This window comes from Aegilops tauschii, chromosome 7 (genome assembly GCF_002575655.3).
Source record: "Aegilops tauschii subsp. strangulata cultivar AL8/78 chromosome 7, Aet v6.0, whole genome shotgun sequence".
Taxonomy (NCBI): domain Eukaryota; kingdom Viridiplantae; phylum Streptophyta; class Magnoliopsida; order Poales; family Poaceae; genus Aegilops; species Aegilops tauschii.
Window position 1 is genome coordinate 618,926,420 of NC_053041.3, and position 19,068 is coordinate 618,945,487.

The window sequence follows — 19,068 nt, forward strand, 5'->3', positions numbered from 1 at the left end:
AGGGGTATCAACAAGGACCCAAATGTCCGTATTGTCTTGCTCGATTTCAGGATCACCAAGATCCATGGTGACAAGCACACCCTCATCAAAACCATACATCTTGCAAAGTGCTTCCCACTTTTTTGCAACCAAAATGGGTTACGCTCTCAGAATTGTACAACTTTATTTCAAAATCCACACCATGATGGGTCCTTAGGTGAATTTTCTTTGTTTCAAAACTTTCATGGTCTTCAAAACCCATCCTCTCCAAGACATAGTGTCTTGCATGGCATGGGATAAGCTAGTCGAATTGTAAAAGATGAAAAGTACACGTTGAAATATTTGAAGTCGTGCTTAATTACGAAAAAATAACACTTGTCGTCGTTGCGTACCATTTCAACATCGAAGGTCTCCTCCAGCTTAATGCTGAAGCGCCGATCTTCGTCCAGGTGAGGCCTGTCGCACTGACCTCGGTCGTCGTGGCACCAGTCACACTCCCCCGGGAGACTTTCGTCGTCCGAGTATGACATTTCCTATGTTCATAATTCAAATATTAAACATCTACAATTAAATATATATACTAAAAACCTAAGTTAGATCATTATTATTCATCACAGGTTGACTATCGGTCTGTCGAGTCTTTTGTTGAAAACTCTCAGCTCACGTGGTGTATACATTCGACCGTTGGTGATGGTCGCTCCTCCTTTCATTCCCGAGTGCATTACACCAAAATGTCTAGCACACGGAAATGAAGGAGAAGCGACCCCCACGACAACAGTCGGGATTCTTCGTCCTCTCATATATATATGGTGGAACTCTCCCTCACTGATTCCTCTCTGACATTTACGACCGTCGGTGATGGTAGCTCCTCCTTTCGTTCCCGAGTGCATTACACCAAATTGTCTAGCACACGGGAACGAAGGAGAAGCTACCCCCACGACAACAGTCGGGATTCTTCGTCCTCTCATATATGGTGGAGACTCGACGGACTTAAAGTCAACCCAAAATATCGTTTAATTATCTTTCTAAAAGAGGATTTGGCTGGTCTCACCTCGATGTCGAAGGGGGTCGGTGACGGGGACGACGACGGGGATGATGGAGGGGCCGGGGGCTCCTAGATTTCTGCGAAAACAAAAACCCTATAAGCTATCAACTAATCATATGCATATGCCTTGCATAGTGCTCTCCAATTTTAGCATTCAAAGTAGGAGTAGTTTTCCAATTTGAGCATTCAATAAGCAAAATCAAATCGCAAAATAAAGTAGTATTCAAATTAGGATGCATTCAATTATAAGCAAAACTACATCATCTCCATGCGTCCGTACATCGTCGAATATTATCACTAATACACCTCGAATACTATCATACATATAGCATCACCAGTACAGCTAGAACCGTAGCGCCCGACGGGTATCGGCACGGGCGGTGGACACCCAAAGGGAAGGAACCAGTGAGATCCCTGAAGAACCTGCCAGGTATTGTCGAACCTGCCCTCCAACGCAACCATGTAGCGACGGACGTGCTGGTCCTCCTCGCTGACACGGTGACGTACCACCTCCGCGGTGTCCGGAAGCCTCGACGCCGTCACTGGCCCACGCGACCGCCACCAAACAAGGATCGGGTCAACGACGGGCTGGCTCCTAACCAACCTACGCCCCCCGGAAGGTAGCACCTCCCAAAACCAGCCCGGCGGAGCCCAGTCCCGGACATGGCCCCTCTGATCAAGCCGGCCTCCTCCGTCGAGTCGACGACGAGGATGCGGGATAGGCATCGTCGACGTCGATGCGGGAATAATTGCTTTAACTAAAAAAACAAACTAGTTCCATTAATTTCCTTGCTAAAAATAAACTACTTCTATAGTAAAATAAACTAGTTTTGTTAAATCAACTAGTTCAACTACTAATTAAGCACTTACTATAAATAAAATAAAGTAGTACTTACTAAAAATAAAATACTTCTATATATAGTAAAATAAAGTGGTTTTATTAAATCAACTAGTTCAACTACTAAGCACTTACTATAAATAAAATAAAGTAGTACTTACTAAAAATAAACTAGTTCTATAGTAAAATAAAGTAGTTTTATTAAATCAACTAGTTTAACTACTAAGCACTTACTATAAATAAAATAAAGTAGTACTTACTAAAAATAAACTTGTTTAACTAGTTCTATTATTTATCGACCCCCGCCCCCCCTCATGTCAAAGTTATCGGGGAGGGGGTATATCGACACCGACATACCCGATAAAAAATAATAAGAGGAAGAAGAAGAAAAAAAGAGGAGAAGAAGGAAAAAAAAAGGAGAAGGAGAAGGAATAGAGGAGAAGAAAAAAAATAGATTTTAATCTATTTTTTTCTCCTCTATTCCTTCTCCTTCTCCTCTTTTTTTCTTCTTCTTCTTCGTCCTCTTCTTATTTTTCTTCTTCTTCCTTCTTCCTCTTTTCTTCTTTCCTTAATTTCTTTCCTCGACGACCCTAACCCTAAACAGTACAACTAACTACAACGACTTCGCTTGCATACATATGAACAAATATGATCGATCATCTATGAACAATATAAAAACATCATATGATATATGAACAAAAAAATCACATCTATGAACAAAAAAAATTATCTAATCATATATTTTTTACGGCGGCGGCGGCGGCGGGGTGCAGGGCAGGGGCGCGGGGGCCGGGGCTCACGGGGGGCGGTGTCGGCGACGGCGTCGGGGCAGGGGCGGCGCGGACCGGGGCGGTGACGACGCGGGGCGGCGCGGACCGGGGTAGTGACGACGCGGGGCGGCGCGGCGACGGCGTCGGGGCAGGGGCGGCGCGCGGCGACGACATTGGGCAGGGGGTGACGGCGTCGGGGCAGGGGCGGCGCGGACCGGGGCGGTGACGATGCGGGGCGGCGCGGACCGCGGCGGTGACGACGCGGGGCGGCGCGCGGCGACGGCGTCGGGGCAGGGGCGCGCGCGGCGACGGCGTCGGGGCAGGGGAGCACGCGGCGACGGCGTCGGGGCAATGGGAAGAAGAACTGAACCAAAAATTTCACAAGTGTGGCTTATACAGACAGACCTTTGGTCCCGGTTCGTGGCACCAACCGGGACCAAAGCACACCTTTAGTCCCGGTTGGAGCCACCAACCGGGACCAAAGGTCGCTTTTCAGCAGCCCAAAGGGCGGGAAGCAGAGACCTTTGGTCCCGGTTGGTGGCACAAACCGGGACTAAAGGGTGGGCATTGGTACCGATTGTTGGCATGAACCGGTACCAATGTATGCCTTTAGTACCGGTTGGTGGCACCAACCGGGACTAAAGGCCTTGTGCTGCCCGCATCGCGGCACGAAAGTTTAGTCCCACCTCGCTAGCTGAGGAAGCTCGAGAGTGGTTTATAAGCCCCACTCCCGCTGCCCTCTCGAGCTCCTCTCAAATGCAGGCTTTCGGGCCTAAACACACTGTATCTGCCTGTGGGCCTATTGGGCCTTCTACGGGCCTGAATCTTGGCCCATGTCTGGGTTTCTAGTCGTATTCAGGCCGTGGTGGCCCAGTAGGTGGCTTTTTTATTTTTTCCCAGTTTATTTCTTTTGTTTTTTGCTTTATTTATTTTATTTTGTTTCTACTTACAACAAAATACTTATTTATTTTATTTTATTTTGTTTCTAATTACTTATTTATTTTATTTTATGATAATTCTTTTTGCTATTAAAGTTTCTAACAAAAAAAGTTCTTTATGAAAATTCTTTTTGCTTTTAATGATTTTGAACAGAAAAAACTTTGATAATTTTAGTTGCATCAATTTTATATAATTTTAGTTTCAGTAATACTAGAGGTTGCTTATAATGTTTTGAACAGAAAATACGTTGATAATTTTAGTTTCATAAATTTTATTTATGTTATTAAAGTTTATTTTATTTTGTTTCTACTTATATATTTTATTAAAGTTTATTTTATTCTGTTTCTAATTACTTATTTATTTTTTATGATATTTGTTATTTTCCATGCATTTTACTGATTATTTTGAGCTATAAGACCCTGAAATTGAAAAGCACTAGAAATGAACTCTGAAAAGGTTGAAAGTTGGCATGTTATCATCATTTCACCCACATAGCATGTGCAAGAAATTAGAGAGGGTTACGGCAAAAACTGGATGCACTTCGTGTACAAAACGGACAATCTCTTTCGAAGTATCAGGGTTTCATACGGAAACTCGTTTGTTACAAAGGGATTTCATTTTTTAGAACTTATTTGAACTCCATAGTTTTTCTGTGTTCAAAATGCACCATTCAAAGCCACATCATCAATTTTCAACCATTTCTGACTTCATTTGTTATTTTCCATGCATTTACTGATTATTTTGAGCTATAAGACCCTGAAATTGAAAAGCACTAGAAATGAACTCTGAAAAGGTTGAAAGTTGGCATGGTATCATCATTTCACCCACATAGCATGTGCAAGAAAGTAGAGAGGGTTACGGCAAAAACTGGATGCACTTCGTGTACAAAACGGACAATCTATTTCGAAGTATCAGGGTTTCATACGGAAACTCGTCTGTTACAAAGGGATTTCATTTTTAGAACTTATTTGAACTCCATAGTTTTTCTGTGTTCAAAATTCACCATTCAAAGCCACATCATCAATTTTCAACCATTTCTGACTTTATTTGTTATTTTCCATGCATTTACTGATTATTTTGAGCTATAAGACCATGGAATTGAAAAGCACTACAAATGAACTCTGAAAATGTTGAAAGTTGGCATGGTATCATCATTTCTCCCACATAGCATGTGCAAGAAAGCAGAAAGGGATACGACAAAAACTGGATGCACTTCGTGTACAAGACGGACAATCTGTTTCGAAGTATCAGGATTTCATACGGAAACTCGTCTGTTACAACATGCATTTCATACGAAAAGGTTGAAAGTTGGCATGTTATCATCATAATAGTTGTGGAGAGAAAGTTTTCACTTTTGTTTCGCTTGTGTGCTTTGCTTATTGCGCCGTAACCATGGATAATCTTCATTGTTTATCAGGATGCTTGGGTCAGCCTTGACTTTGAAGGGAGGAATTTCATGAAACTTTTCATAATCTTCAGACATGTCTGTCTTGCCCTCCACTCCCACAATGTCCCTTTTTCCTGAAAGAACTATGTGGCGCTTTGGCTCATCGTATGATGTATTCGCTTCCTTATCTTTTCTTTTTCTCGGTTTGGTAGACATGTCCTTCACATAGATAACCTGTGCCACATCATTGGCTAGGACGAACGGTTCGTCAGTGTACCCAAGATTGTTCAGATCCACTGTTTTCATTCCGTACTGTGGGTCTACCTGTACCCCGCCTCCTGACATATTGACCCATTTGCACTTAAACAAAGGGACCTTAAAATCATGTCCGTAGTCAAGTTCCCATATGTCCATTATGTAACCATAATATGTGTCCTTTCCTCTCTCGGTTGCTGCATCAAAGCGGACACCGCTGTTTTGGTTGGTGCTCTTTTGATCTTGGGCGATCGTGTAAAATGTATTCCCATTTATCTCGTATCCTTTGTAAGTCAATACAGTCGAAGATGGTCCCCTGGACAACGAGTACAACTCATCACAAACAGTGGTGTCACCTCTGAGACGTGTTTCCAACCAACTGCTGAAAGTCCTGATGTGTTCACATGTAATCCAGTAGTCACACTGCTCCGGGTGTTTGGAGCGCAGACTGTTCTTGTGTTCATCGACATACAGGGTCACCAAGGTAGAGTTCTACAGAACTGTGTAGTGTGTTTGAGACCAAGAATGCCCGTCCCTGCATATTATTGAGTCCGCTCCTAGCGTGCCTTTTCCATTCAGTCTCCCATCATACCGCGATTTAGGGAGACCTATCTTCTTAAGGCCAGGAATGAAGTCAACACAAAACCCAATGACATCCTCTGTTTGATGGCCCATGGAGATGCTTCCTTCTGGCCTAGCACGGTTACAGACATATTTATTTAGGACTCCCATGAACCTCTCAAAGGGGAACATATTGTGTAGAAATACGGGGCCCAGAATGACAATCTCGTCAACTAGATGAACTAGGACGTGCGTAGATATTGAAGAAGGATGGTGGGAACACCAGCTCGAAACTGACAAGACATTGCGCCACATCACTCCTTAGCCTTGGTATGATTTCTGGATCGATCACCTTCTGAGAGATTGCATTGAGGAATGCACATAGCTTCACAATGGCTAATCAGACGTTTTCTGGTAGAATCCCCCCTCAATGCAACCGGAAGCAGTTGCGTCATAATCACGTGGCAGTCATGAGACTTTAGGTTCTGGAACTTTTTCTCTGGAATATTTATTATTCCCTTTATATTCGACGAGAAGCCAGTCGGGACCTTCATACTGAGCAGGCATTCAAAAAAGATTTCCTTCTCTTCTTTGGTAAGAGCGTAGCTGGCAGGACCTTCGTACTGCTTTGGAGGCATGCCGTTTTTTTTGTGCAAACGTTGCAGGTCCTCCCTTGCCTCAGGTGTATCTTTTGTCTTCCCATACACACCCAAGAAGCCTAACAGGTTCACGGAAAGGTTCTTCGTCACGTGCATCACGTCGATTGAAGAGCGTACCTCTAGCTCTTTCCAGTAGGATAGGTCCCAAAATATAGATTTCTTCTTCCACATGGATGCGCGTCCCTCGGTGTCATTCGGAATAGCTAGTCCGCCGGGACCCTTTCCAAATATTACGTGTAAATGAGAGACCATAGCAAGTACGTGATCACCGGTACGCATGGCGGGCTTCTTCCGGTGATCTGCCTCGCCTTTGAAATGCTTGCCTTTCTTTCGACATTGATGGTTGGTCGGGAGAAATCGACGATGGCCCAGGTACACATTCTTCCTGCATCTGCCAGGTATATACTTTCGGTGTCAGCTAAACAGTGCGTGCATGCGTGGTATCCCTTGTTTGTCTGTCCTGAAAGGTTACTGAGAGCGGGCCAATCATTGATGGTCACGAACAACAACGGCTTTAGGTCAAATTCTTCCCCCATGTGCTCATCCCACGCACGTACACCTGTTCCATTCCACAGCTGTAAGAGTTCTTCAACTAATGGCCTTAGGTACACATCAATGTCGTTGCCGGGTTGCTTAGGGCCTTGGATGAGAATTGGCATCATAATGAACTTCCGCTTCATGCACATCCAAGGAGGAAGGTTATACATACATAGAGTCATGGGCCAGGTGCTGTGATTGCTGCTCTGCTCCCCGAAAGGATTAATGCCATCCGCGCTTAAAGCAAACCATACGTTTCTTGGGTCACTTGCAAACTCAGCCCAGAACTTTCTCTCAATTTTTCTCCACTGCGACCCGTCAACGGGTGCTCTCAACTTCCCGTCTTTCTTACGGTCCTCACTATGCCATCGCATCAACTTGGCATGCTCTTTGTTTCTGAACAGTCGTTTCAACCGTGGTATTATAGGAGCATACCACATCACCTTCGCAGGAACCCTCTTCCTGCGGGGTTCGCCCTCAACATCACCAGGGTCATCTCGTCTGATCTTATACCGCAATGTACCGCATACCGGGCATGCGTTCAAATCCTTGTACGCACCGCGGTAGAGGATGCAGTCATTAGGGCATGCATGTATCTTCTCCACCTCCAATCCTAGAGGGCATACGACCTTCTTTGCTGCATACGTACTATCGGGCAATTCGTTATCCTTTAGAAGCTTCTTCTTCAATATTTTCAGTAGCTTCTCAAATCCTTTGTCAGGCACAACATTCTCTGCCTTCCACTGCAGCAATTCCAGTACGGTACCGAGCTTTGTGTTGCCATCTTCGCAATTGGGGTACAACCCTTTTTTGTGATCCTCTAACATGCGATCGAACTTCAGCTTCTCCTTTTCACTTTCACACTTTTCCCTTGCATCAACAATGACCCGACGGAGATCATCATCGGGCACATCGTCTAGTTCCTCTGGATCTTCAGCTTCCTCTTGATCTTCAGCTTCCCCTATTGCAGCATCACCGTATTCAGGGGGCACATAATTGTCATCGTCCTCCTCTTCTTCGCTGTCTTCCATCATAACCCCTATTTCTCCGTGCTTCGTCCAAACATTATAGTGTGGCATGAAACCCTTATAAAGGAGGTGGGTGTGAAGGATTTTCTTGTCAGAGTAAGACCTCGTATTCCCACAATTAGGGCATGGACAACACATAAAACCATTATGCTTGTTTGCCTCAGCCACTTCGAGAAAATTATGCAGGCCCTTAATGTACTCAGAGGTGTGTCTGTCACCGTACATCCATTGCCGGTTTATCTACGTGAATTATATATAATTATGTGTGTCAAAAGTAAGAAAATTAGACAAGTATCTATCTAAAGTAATTTTTTTTTCTTTCAGAAATAAGATAAGAACAAGAGGCTCACCACGGTGGTGCCGGCGACGAGATCGGCGCGGGCGATCGACGGCGGTGAAGACGAGGACGGGGCATGACAGACCGCTAAACCTAGACAGAGCACTGTGGAGTGCTCTGCTCGCCGGCGATGGGGTATATATAGGCAACTCATTTGTCCCGGTTCGTGGCTGGAACCAGGACTAAAGGGCATCCTTCTGTCCCGGTTCCTGCCACGAACCGGGACCAATGGTTGTGGGTCAGGAGCGAGGCCCATTGGTCGCGGTTCGTGCCAAGAACCGGGACAAATGGGCCCAGACGAACCGGGACCAATGCCCACGAGGCCCCGGCCGGCTCCCTGGGCTCACGAACCGGGACAAATGCCTCCATTGGTCCCGGTTCGTGGCAGAACCGGGACTAATGGGCTGGCCAGGCCCGAACGAAAGCCCCTTTTTCTACTAGTGTATTCCTAAAAGAACACCCAGATGAACTGAGATCAACTTACAGAACATACATCTACAGAAAGGTAATAACAGCGATGACTATTGATTGTAATCATTTGTTGCAATCTTGTATCATAAGCAGGCATTGGCACAACTAAAACAGGATGGAAGTGGAAAGGATACCTTGCAATCCTACATGTGGTACTGCCAGAACCATGCGTGGACCAGCTTGTTCATGCCTTCATCGTGGTGGTGTCTCTCGAGCACCGCACGACACCCGACGTCATTCGCGTGCAAGGCCAGAAGCACTCTCAAGCCCTGTTTCAGTGAACTCAAATCAATGTATAAAGTTTTGAACATAATTTCTTTCAGTAAGTGATAACTTGATATGTTATCCTCCTATTTAATAACACCAAGAGTTCCCTGTTTAGCATTCTAACAGAGGAAAACTGAGAATGGTGGTAAGGGCTAGACATTTTCCTGAGGAATAATCTCATAGCTATGCCCCTCATAGTATGTCACATTGCCAGCATGGTCGATGACGACATGGCACGTCTCTCCCAGAGTGTTATGACCTACTGCCTACTCTACCGAGACGATGGTGGCCGTGTAAGCTCCCTTGGGCTTGTAGGTGTTGAGAGGCGGCTCCTTGGCGCTCTCGGGGGTTGAGTGGCGCGATCCTGCAGGCTAGAAGAGGAACAACAATTAGATGAATGCACATATTTCATATGTCACAACACATCAATACCATGCGTCAAAAGAAATCACAAAACACAAAGATGAGAAGAATGAGTGTTCATCAGGTCCACCAAAGTAACTGCATCAAGGAATTACAATTGTTTGAAGAGTTGGGTCAATGTTTTGGCTGTCAGGTTAAATCTCTCTTGTGTTTACTACATGAGACAAATTAAGACACTTGAGTAAATGAACCATGCATTTCTCATCGTGAGAGCATGAGCAAGTATCATCTGATCCATAAAACACACGGTCTCTCGTTTTCTAATCTTATATAGTAGTCTATATCTATAAAAGATGTAAAATTTCAACCAAATTATGATCTCAACTCTACATAGAAAGTGAAATCAAATCGCGGTATCTCACTGAATTCAACATTACATATGTTGTCCAACTCGAGTTGAAGACTTCAAGTAGTCACTGAATTGAAGAAAACATTTTACCTCTAGATATAGGCCAAACAACAACAAATGAGTGGAAAGTTCCAATCCAGAAAGCCATACCGGCCGGGGAAATTGTACGACAATTGGAACTGATTTTTAGCAGAGGGGGAAAGAGAAGAGGAGCACTCATCTGCCTTGTTCCATTATGTTCGTCGAACCAACATGAAATCTATAGTACAAATCGTGAAACATCGAGTACCCTGCATACAGAACAAAACCAAGATCAATACATGCTTCTAAAATCGAGAACTATCACAGCACAAACATGAGATGCACCGTCAGACCTACTGCTACACATGTTGAGTTTGATTTTTTTGTACCACAACACAAGATGAGTAGAGAGGGAGGAGGACGGACCTGAGTTGCTGGTGAAGTGACCAAGCTCGACGATTGCTGCACTTGCTCAAATTGTTCCCCAGAGCCATGACTCAAAATTGCTCGTCACTGCTAGATAGAACAGGACACCGTTAAATTCAGTTCATCATCGGGAAAGCAAAAATGAAATCGACCGATCTGGGACAATTCAAAGCAGCAGACCTTGACGGGGTTGAAGGAAATTAAAGAGGAGAAGAGTAGCAGCCTCCTCCTCGTGTATCTTGCAGGGCATCCAGGTCCCTAGTAACTTAGTTGATCTTAACTAAATTGGAGCAATTTCCAATAGACTCGAAAATCACCTATTCTGATATGTTTGCTCTGTATTAACAGTCAAACAATTTGCTTGATGGTTGCACTTCATCGTAAATTAGGTGCTATGCTTATACCAAACAAAAGACTTAACCTAAAGGCTACAATAATATTCCAGAATTAAACCGAGAACTTGCATTGAGCGGTAAGGGAAGACTGCAGTTTTAGCCCCTCACAGATTTTCCTACCAACTATGTATCATCAATTTTTGCACAGACAGGATCCAGTCATGTGCAAACTAACTAGAAATTTTCTATGTACGCCTACATCCTAGTGCATCATCTTTATCAGATTAAATCATCAAAGCAACACTATCTAGCAAGTAAGCGGAGAGAATGTTGATTGCCTAAGATCAGCAAGACTGTCATTGAAGGCGAGGATATATAGGTCACAAAGAAAAAATTGTGGTGGATGGTTGCATAAGTTTAGTGTCGAGGAAGCCGCAATGCTGACCTGGATATGCTGCGACAGAAGGTGGAGGTGACTACCGGCCGACCACCATGCATCAGAGAAAATGGAATCAATAGGGGGCGGCTGCACTAAACTTGACCAAGCATATCAGACTCCTGAAAAATAACATTTTATTAGGAATTCATCAGAAGTAGCATAAACCTATGGTTATGAAATACAGACCACTATTGAGACTGGACACCTTAAATATTACTAATTCATGCAACGGACTATTAAACATGGCGCCTGTAATCTATGAAATAGTGCTTATTCACATCAAAAATTGAAAGCATGACAGACTATCTAGCAAGGACTGAAGAGTTAGGAGCTTATAAGAACATTTTTTCTGAACTTTTGATGGTCCATTGACATCTAACAACAAATACTAATTGCACAAAATAGTAGTTGGTGCATGAATCAGAACTAGTGGAGATCCTACTTGTGTTCGTGAATGAATTGCATTGCATAAGGATAACTACAATAGCATCGGGGCATCAACTACAGAAGGGCCAAGATCAGAGAGAGACCTGTCGGAGGGATTGACCACGGGTAGCCTCATTGACATCCTTCAATATTTCAAGACATCGGGGCTAGCAGAGCCCCTCACGCCTCACGGATGCCCGGTTGGTTCCTTGGGCCGGCTGGGCCCAAGCAGCCGGCTTTCAGGTGGCAGCATGCTCTCACCCGACGGCTTCCGGGGGAGGCCGGCTGCTACCAGACGGCCCCTCCTCCCGTCAGAGTCTGCGCCCATTCATCACGATAAGATGGGGCATGGCTACAGGGCCACCTGCTCCCCCTCGAATCCCGGAGGAGCATGGCTACAGTGCGTACGTACCAAGCGGACACCCGCCTGTCTGGCGCGGCACAGTAGCCATGCGACTCGTGACACGGCCCTCGTCAGCTTGGTCCATGCTCCCACGACGGGCGGTCGGTACGGCCCGCAGGCGGCGGGCCCCACTTGTCTGCGAGCGACTAGAAGGCGGCGTGCCCCCAGAAGGAGGCCTGGTGAGCAGGCCGGCCTGTAGCAACCTACTTCCCCTTCCCTCGAAGTTTGCGCACCATTAATCTGAAGAACGGAGCATGACTACAGTGAGCGCCCGCCAGACGGCGGGACTGTATCCATGCGCCACCCGACAAGGCCCCCGTCATCAATGGTGAGGCTACAACAAAAGGCAATCAGTATGGCCCGCAGGCGGCGGGCCCTACCTGTCGGCCGGATTCCTGGCAGCCGGCGGGACCCACCAGGCGGCGGGCCCCAGCAGCCGGCGGAGAACCCGGCGCCCCAAGACACTGACGCCCAGGACCTACACCCGACAACATTACCATAGTACCCCTGGGGGTAGGCCTATATAAACCCCCCAGGCTCACCGATGCAAAGGGTTCAACACCCACGCAAATACATACACCCCAAGCTGGAGAAGCAAAGGAGCTAGCCTTGCCCTTCTTCCTCCTCTAGCCGAACAGCTCAAGGAGCAACCACTACTGGAATCAGGAACTTTGCCGTAGTTCTTTGCCGTCAGCTAGCTGATGGCAAAGAGGGTCTTTGCCATCAGCATGAAGAAAACTGACGGCAAAGAAACTGTTTGCCGTCAGCCCCGTCTTTGCCGTCAGCTAGCTGACGGCATAGAACCTTTGCCGTCCGCTAGCGGACGACAAAGAGGCAGGGTGGGCCGCTAGCGAGGGCTAGCTAACGACCACTTTCTTTGCCGTCCGCTAGCTGATGGCAAAGAAACGCTGCCGTTCGCTAGCTGGCGGCAAAGATGTGGCCGTTCTAACGTCCGTTAGCTAGGCTCTTTGCTGTCAGCTAGCGGACGGCAAAGAGCTGTGCCCTATATGTAGCAAAACGCCCTTGCGCCCTGCCCCTCTCTCTCCCTCCCCTCATCCCAACCCTGCGCCGCCGCCCCACCCTGGCCGCCCCCCTCGCCGCGCAGCCCCGGGCCGCGTCGCCGCCCTGCCCCGCCACGTCGGGCTGCTCCGGCTGCCCTGGCCCGCCTCGCCGCCCCGGCCCTCGTCCCGTCCACGCCGCCTCGCCGCCCCAGCCGTGCCATCCCGGGCCTCCTCGCTGCCCCGGCCGGCCCGACAGGCCACACCGGCCCCGCGCCGGCCGCCCCGCCCCTCCGCGTCGGCCTGCCCCACCGGCCCGCCTCGCCGCGCCGGCCTGCCCCACCGGCCCGCCTCGCCGCCCCGGCCGCTCCAAGGTGAGAAATTTTTTTCTTCTATTTTTTAGATTTAGTTTAATTAGGTTTAGTATAATTTAGTTTAGGTTTTGTTTAGTTAGATTACTTTAGGTTTAGTTTAGTTTAATTAGGTTAAGTTTCTGGTTTAGTTTAGTTAGTTTAGTTAAGGTTTAGTTTAGTTAGTTTAGTTTAGGTTTAGTTTAGTTTACTTTAGGTTAAGTTTCTGGTTTATTTTGAACATGTGAAATTTGTTGTTATTTTTTTAGTTCAAGCATTTATTCCCGCATCGACGTCGACGATGCCTATCCCGTATCCTCGTCGTCGACTCGGCGGAGGAGGCCTGCTTGATCAGAGGGACCATGTCCGAGACTGGGCTCCGCCGGGTTGGTACTGGGAGGTTCTACCTTTCGGGGGGCGCAACTTGGTGAGGAGCCAGCCCGTCGTTGACCCGAACCTTGTTTGGTGGCGGTTGCGTGGGCCAGTGACGGTGTCGAGGCTTTCCGACACCGCAGAGGTGGTACGTCACCATGTCAGCGAGGAGGACGAGCACGTCCGTCGCTACATGGTTGCGTTGGAGGGCAGGTTCGACAATACCTGGTAGGTTCTTCAGGGATCTCACTGGAGCTATGATCCTAGGATGGTTCCTTCTCTTTGGGTGTCCACCGCCCGCGCCGATACCCGTCGTTCGCTACGGTTCTATCTGTATTAGCGATGCTATATGTATGATACTATTTGAGATGTATTGAACATATAAACCCTCCTAGACTCGTAGTCAGGACCGTGCCCTCCACGTCGCCCCATGTAATCGCTATGCCACCGCTTGTAAATTCTGCACCCCGCCGAGGGCATTTTAGTCTTTTCAACGGGCCAAGGGTATTTTAGTCTTTTCAGCAGGCCAAAAAGGCAGGCAGCGCGGGCAGGAGCGAGACCGCGCAGACTGCGTCTTCCCCACGAACCCTAGCCGCGTCCTCGCCTCCTCCTCCATCCGCGCCGCCTCCTCGCCTCCTCCTCCGTTCGCGCGCCGCGTCCTCGTCTCCTCCATCCGCGCGCCTCGGCGGCGACCCCATGGAGGGCGGCCGGGTCGGAGCGGTCCCCCGCGTCCCTCCTTTCCCGCTTGGCGCTCTCTACTCCGAGCGCAGCTGCCGCCTCCCTCCGCTCTTCCTATCTCGCCAGAGCCGCCGCACCCGGAGGCGACCGGCGTTGCTCCATCTCGAGCTGCCCGTTCCCTTCTCTCCCCGTAGCGGGCGGAGAAGATGGAGAGGAGCTCGTCCGCCCACCTTCCACCATGGTTTGCAGCGGCCGGAGAAGATGGAGAGGCCGAGCTGCGGCTGCCTCGTGTGCGCTCTCCTGCATCTCGCGCGGGAGCGAGTGGTGGTGACTAGCATAGAAGGCGGAGGAGGTCATTGGGGCCGGCTTCCCTTCCGTTTTGGCTGCCAAGCTCCGCGCGTTGGTGAGTCCCTCTCTCTATCCCTCTACATCTCTCCCTCTCTCTGTCAGAGGGCAGCTGCCGACCCCGAGGTGCAGGCGGCCATGGAAAAGCAGAAGATGCCACACCTGGCTTTCCCCCTTGCCTCCTGCCCTTTCTCTTCAGCTCATTTATTTACATGTGCAATTTCTTTTTTATCTATGCCTGTAAGGTGTTTGATGAAAGTTCAGTAAGGCTGTGAGGGAATACCAAACAAGAGAGGATCCAGTATCTGTAACATGCATCAGGTTGACACCAACTTCATGCATTTTGCTTCAAGATCATTGTTAGTTTAATTCAAGATATTTTCTCATTCTGTTGGAAGATAGAAATGATGGTTGTAGAAAGATAATTGTTCTACTTGGATACCTTTCTTTGTTTTCGTTTGCATTTAAGTAAAAATGTTCAACTGCAGATATAGATTGCAGTCAAGACACCTGCTCCTCATCATCGACAGAAGGAAGGGAGCAGCAACCGCAATAGGCAACGGTGCTGGGCGAACGCGTCAGACATGAGCCGCTTCGGCTTCTTCCAGCGGCCCAGCCATGACGCCCTCAAGCCGCCGACGGCAGCGGCCGTCTACCAAGCTACACTGCTCCCGATCTTCATCGCCCCACACCGTCGTACTCCGCACAGCTCAGCCTGGCCATGATGCTCTTAGGCCGCGGACGCTCACAACGTAGCCGACGGTGGCGACCCACTCCCAAACCGCGTTGCTCTCCGTCAGCGCTGACAGACTTAGTTTGTTTTTCAGTGTGCGCACTAGGTCTTTGAATAGTTTAAATCTGAACGCAACAACAAGGTATCACATATTTCTTGTAAAATCTCGATGGAAGAGTTGTTCCTTCAATTAAGATTTTGATTGTCTTTTTCCTTTTTGCCTAACAAAACATATGTCTGCTTCTAATTTGTAGGCTGCCATCCTGAGCATTGACGAATAGTACATCAAAGCATTTTCTGAACTTGCTAAAAGCAAACGTGGAAGCTCTCCCTAATTCATCCTTTAAAGGTGGCTCACAGAGATCGCAGGTGATTCTCTTGCTGACCAGTTATGAATTTTCTTTATGTTATTGCTGATCTCAGATGTTTAGTTTCCAAGTTTATCTCAAAACTACACCTTCTATGAATACCCCCAGGTGGTGCATATCTAAAAGCTCTTTGTGCATTCTTACGATTTTTGTATATGCATTTGCGTGAATTGAGCCCGAATCTGATCTGGTTTGGCTATGTTCATGGTTTTCTTTGGTCGCGTATGAGTGGAAAAGGGAGGCAGGGGAGTTCGAATTTGTGAGGACAATGGCGCCATGGTTGACTAAATGGCAATAGGAAGAAGGCACATCTCATGTAATTGTTTTATTTAAGACAAGTCTGCACTGGGGAGTTCCAATTTGTGAGGACAATGGTGCCATGGTTGACTGAATGGCAATAGGAAGAAGGCACGTCTCATGTAATTGTTTTATTTAAGACAAGTCTGCACTCTCTTATGTCAAATTTGCAGATTCCCCTGCCCTAGGTATGGTGCTTTTGATCCTTCAGTAAAGATTTTCGCTGTTATTACACTATGGTGCTTAACTATGATACCTTTGGCACCAGGCTATTTCTAAGGGGGAGAGAAGTGTGTTATTTTTTGTTGGGATTACAAAGAATGGTAGTGGTGAGTATATGGTATATTCTTTTCCCTATTTTTCTTTAACATATTTAGTTTTGGGTATAGGCACGACCATTAAATTCAATCATTTCCCTTGTCTCTATCGAATTTAAACATTGCACAATGATTTATTCTCTGTTTTAACCTTGCACTGAAATCTGAATTCAGCTCGTGTGCATGTATGTTTATACCTAGCCTAAAATCTTGTCTCCTGCATATTGTGGTAGGTGACCTCGTGTAGGGGTATTCTTAGCAGTTTAGTGTTGCTTCTCCATCATATCTTGACACCCTTTGATTAAGTACATGGTCTGTCTTGCCCATTAATCGTTCATAATAAAAACATAGGTATTACAAACATCATTTTGTGGACCAAATACCGTGTCCATGTAATCATGTTGTCTATTTATGAATTTATTTGTATTATTACTGCTCTACTATGGTGCGATTGGTGTTCCAATTTGTCTATTTTGGCGTTTCCTACCTTCTCTGTTGTTTCCTTCTGTGTTGCATGGCGGAGGAAGAATTTGGTTATTTGGAGTGTGCACTGGAGCTATCGGAAGATAATTCCATTACTGGATTCATAACTTTTGGAACATAAGTACAGGTAATAGCCTGTGTTTTCTCATTTGTGTTCTATTCAATATTCAATCACAAAAAATAAAACCACATGAACTGGAGGGTGATACATTGATTATTTTATCGAATATCTAGCTTAAAATTAATCTCCTGTTTGAAGAGTTTTCTGCTGTGTTAATTCACTTGTAAGAACAGCGATGTACATGATTGCTGCACTGCATGATATCCTACTGTATTGCTTCTCAGTGATGATTAATTATGAGAACAGATATAAAATTGTTGCTGCTTTTGCTAATAGTTGGTACTCACTTGCTTCTGGATCTTCGACGCCATGATTTTTTCCCTTCGAGAACTGATACTTGTGTGTTTGCTTTTGTTGTTATGCCAAATTTTGTGTTCTGATTTAGTAAACTGGGTGTGCACAGATATACGTTTTGTCCTAAAAAAAGTTGAATGGAGACAGTCTGATGATGCTAAAGCATTTTCTAAGTCTGAAGTATCGAGGAAATTAACAAGATGGAATGTATGATGCTAAGCACTATGTAGTACAGATGGTCAGATATACATTTTGTCCTAAAAAAAGTTAAATGGAGACACTCTGATGATGCTAAAGCATTTTCTAAGTCTGAAGTATCGAGGAAGTTAACAAGATGGAATGTATGATACTAAGCTCTTTGTAGTACAGATGGTCGCTTATAATTGTGATCTGTTTCATGGATAATTAAGTGATAATTTTGTGGTCCTTATATAGTCTGTTATAAAAATTTAATTGTCTCTTATGTACACCTATGCTGCCTAACAAACGGTGAGTCCGAGAGCTCTGTTGGATTATCATTGTTTGTTAAATGAATTGCTATGAAGGGCATGTTGGCAGATTATTTTCTCTTCTATAGATGTTTGTTGAATGAATTGCTACAAAGTTTATGTTGACAAATTTGTTTTGTTTTTTCCTTTTTAAGAATCGGTGATATGCAGCTGGTTGATTTTCCAACATAAAGACTAGAGAATTGCTACAATTTGAGATGGCAGTGAATGCTTATGAGGTCTGTTCTAAGTTTAAGAAAGCTAATTGTTCTAAACTATTTACTGTTGCATCTGTCATCTGTAGTACTACTGATTTTCTTTCATACCCAGACTCGCTTTGCTACGAAGGAGAGATGAAGATATACCTGCGGTGGAGGAGGGCGGCGGTTGGTGCCTGTGGAACTGCTGTGTGCCGCAGGCAATCGAGGCGGCTGAAGCTTGCTGCGGCCCTGAGCCCGTTGCGCGGCGATGGAATACATGGAAACGCCGTGCTGACGACCAACCTGGAAATATCGGTTACTAAATTAGCAGATCTATCTATAGTTTTCCTGTAAAACTAATAAATTTGGAAGGCATGGATTTGTTGTACGAAGGACTGATAAAGACATACCTGCGGTGGAGGAGGGCGGCGGTTGGAGCCTGTGGAGCTGCGGTGTGGCGCAGGCAATCCAGGCGGCTGAAGGTTATTGCGGCCCTGAGCCCGTTGTGAGCCGAGGGAATATATGGAGACGCCGTACTGACGACCAGCAGAGCGCGGCTGTCTTGCCATGGAAGCAGCGAACAACTACCACTTATGCTTTTACCTATATAATCTCTGCTGTTGTTCCTCATCGATCTATTAATATGCATAATGACATGCTTATCTATAATTATTTGTTTTTACTACTTTCTCTGTTTCAAACATTGAGTACTCACCAGCAACAACAAATATGCTAAGCAAGGAAGAGGCATGCCCTACCTGGCAGCGCCCACCTTCCACTCAAGGGATATAGCACTATCGTTTAGCATAGACTGTTCCAGGAGCTGTAAGTATACTCATTATTTTGATCTGTTACTAAGTTTTCCTATCACCACTCTTACAATACTTGGCTTGCTGCCGGCCTTTGCGCCATTGGCGCAACGGGTCATCTAGTTAGTGATAATATTCGACGATGTACGGACACAAGAGATGATGTAGTTTTGCTTATTGAATGCATGCTAATTTAGTTTATCCGAGGACGAGCGGGTTAGGGGGTTTCTCGGTGTCGATGGTACCTTAAATAGCAAGTATCGTCAGTGCGAGATACATGTGGCCGTCGGTGTTCAACACAACATCCACGTCCCACAAGT

The 19,068-nt window shown here is 46.3% G+C and overlaps 1 long non-coding RNA gene across 2 annotated transcripts; it reads left to right on the forward strand.

Annotated features, from left to right (window-relative positions):
• Positions 1 to 14,155: 14,155 nt before the first annotated feature.
• LOC109732090 (uncharacterized) lies at positions 14,156 to 18,624 on the forward strand. 2 transcript variants are annotated; one of them, XR_012189866.1, is made up of 9 exons: positions 14,156 to 14,696; positions 14,884 to 14,959; positions 15,127 to 15,513; positions 15,626 to 15,740; positions 15,977 to 16,224; positions 16,305 to 16,365; positions 16,881 to 16,963; positions 17,895 to 17,978; positions 18,070 to 18,624. It is a non-coding gene; the product is annotated as an uncharacterized lncRNA (long non-coding RNA). The 2 variants fall into 2 exon arrangements; XR_012189867.1 differs by lacking the exon at positions 14,884 to 14,959 and having other exon boundaries at positions 14,161 to 14,696.
• The last annotated feature ends 444 nt before the right edge of the window (positions 18,625 to 19,068 follow it).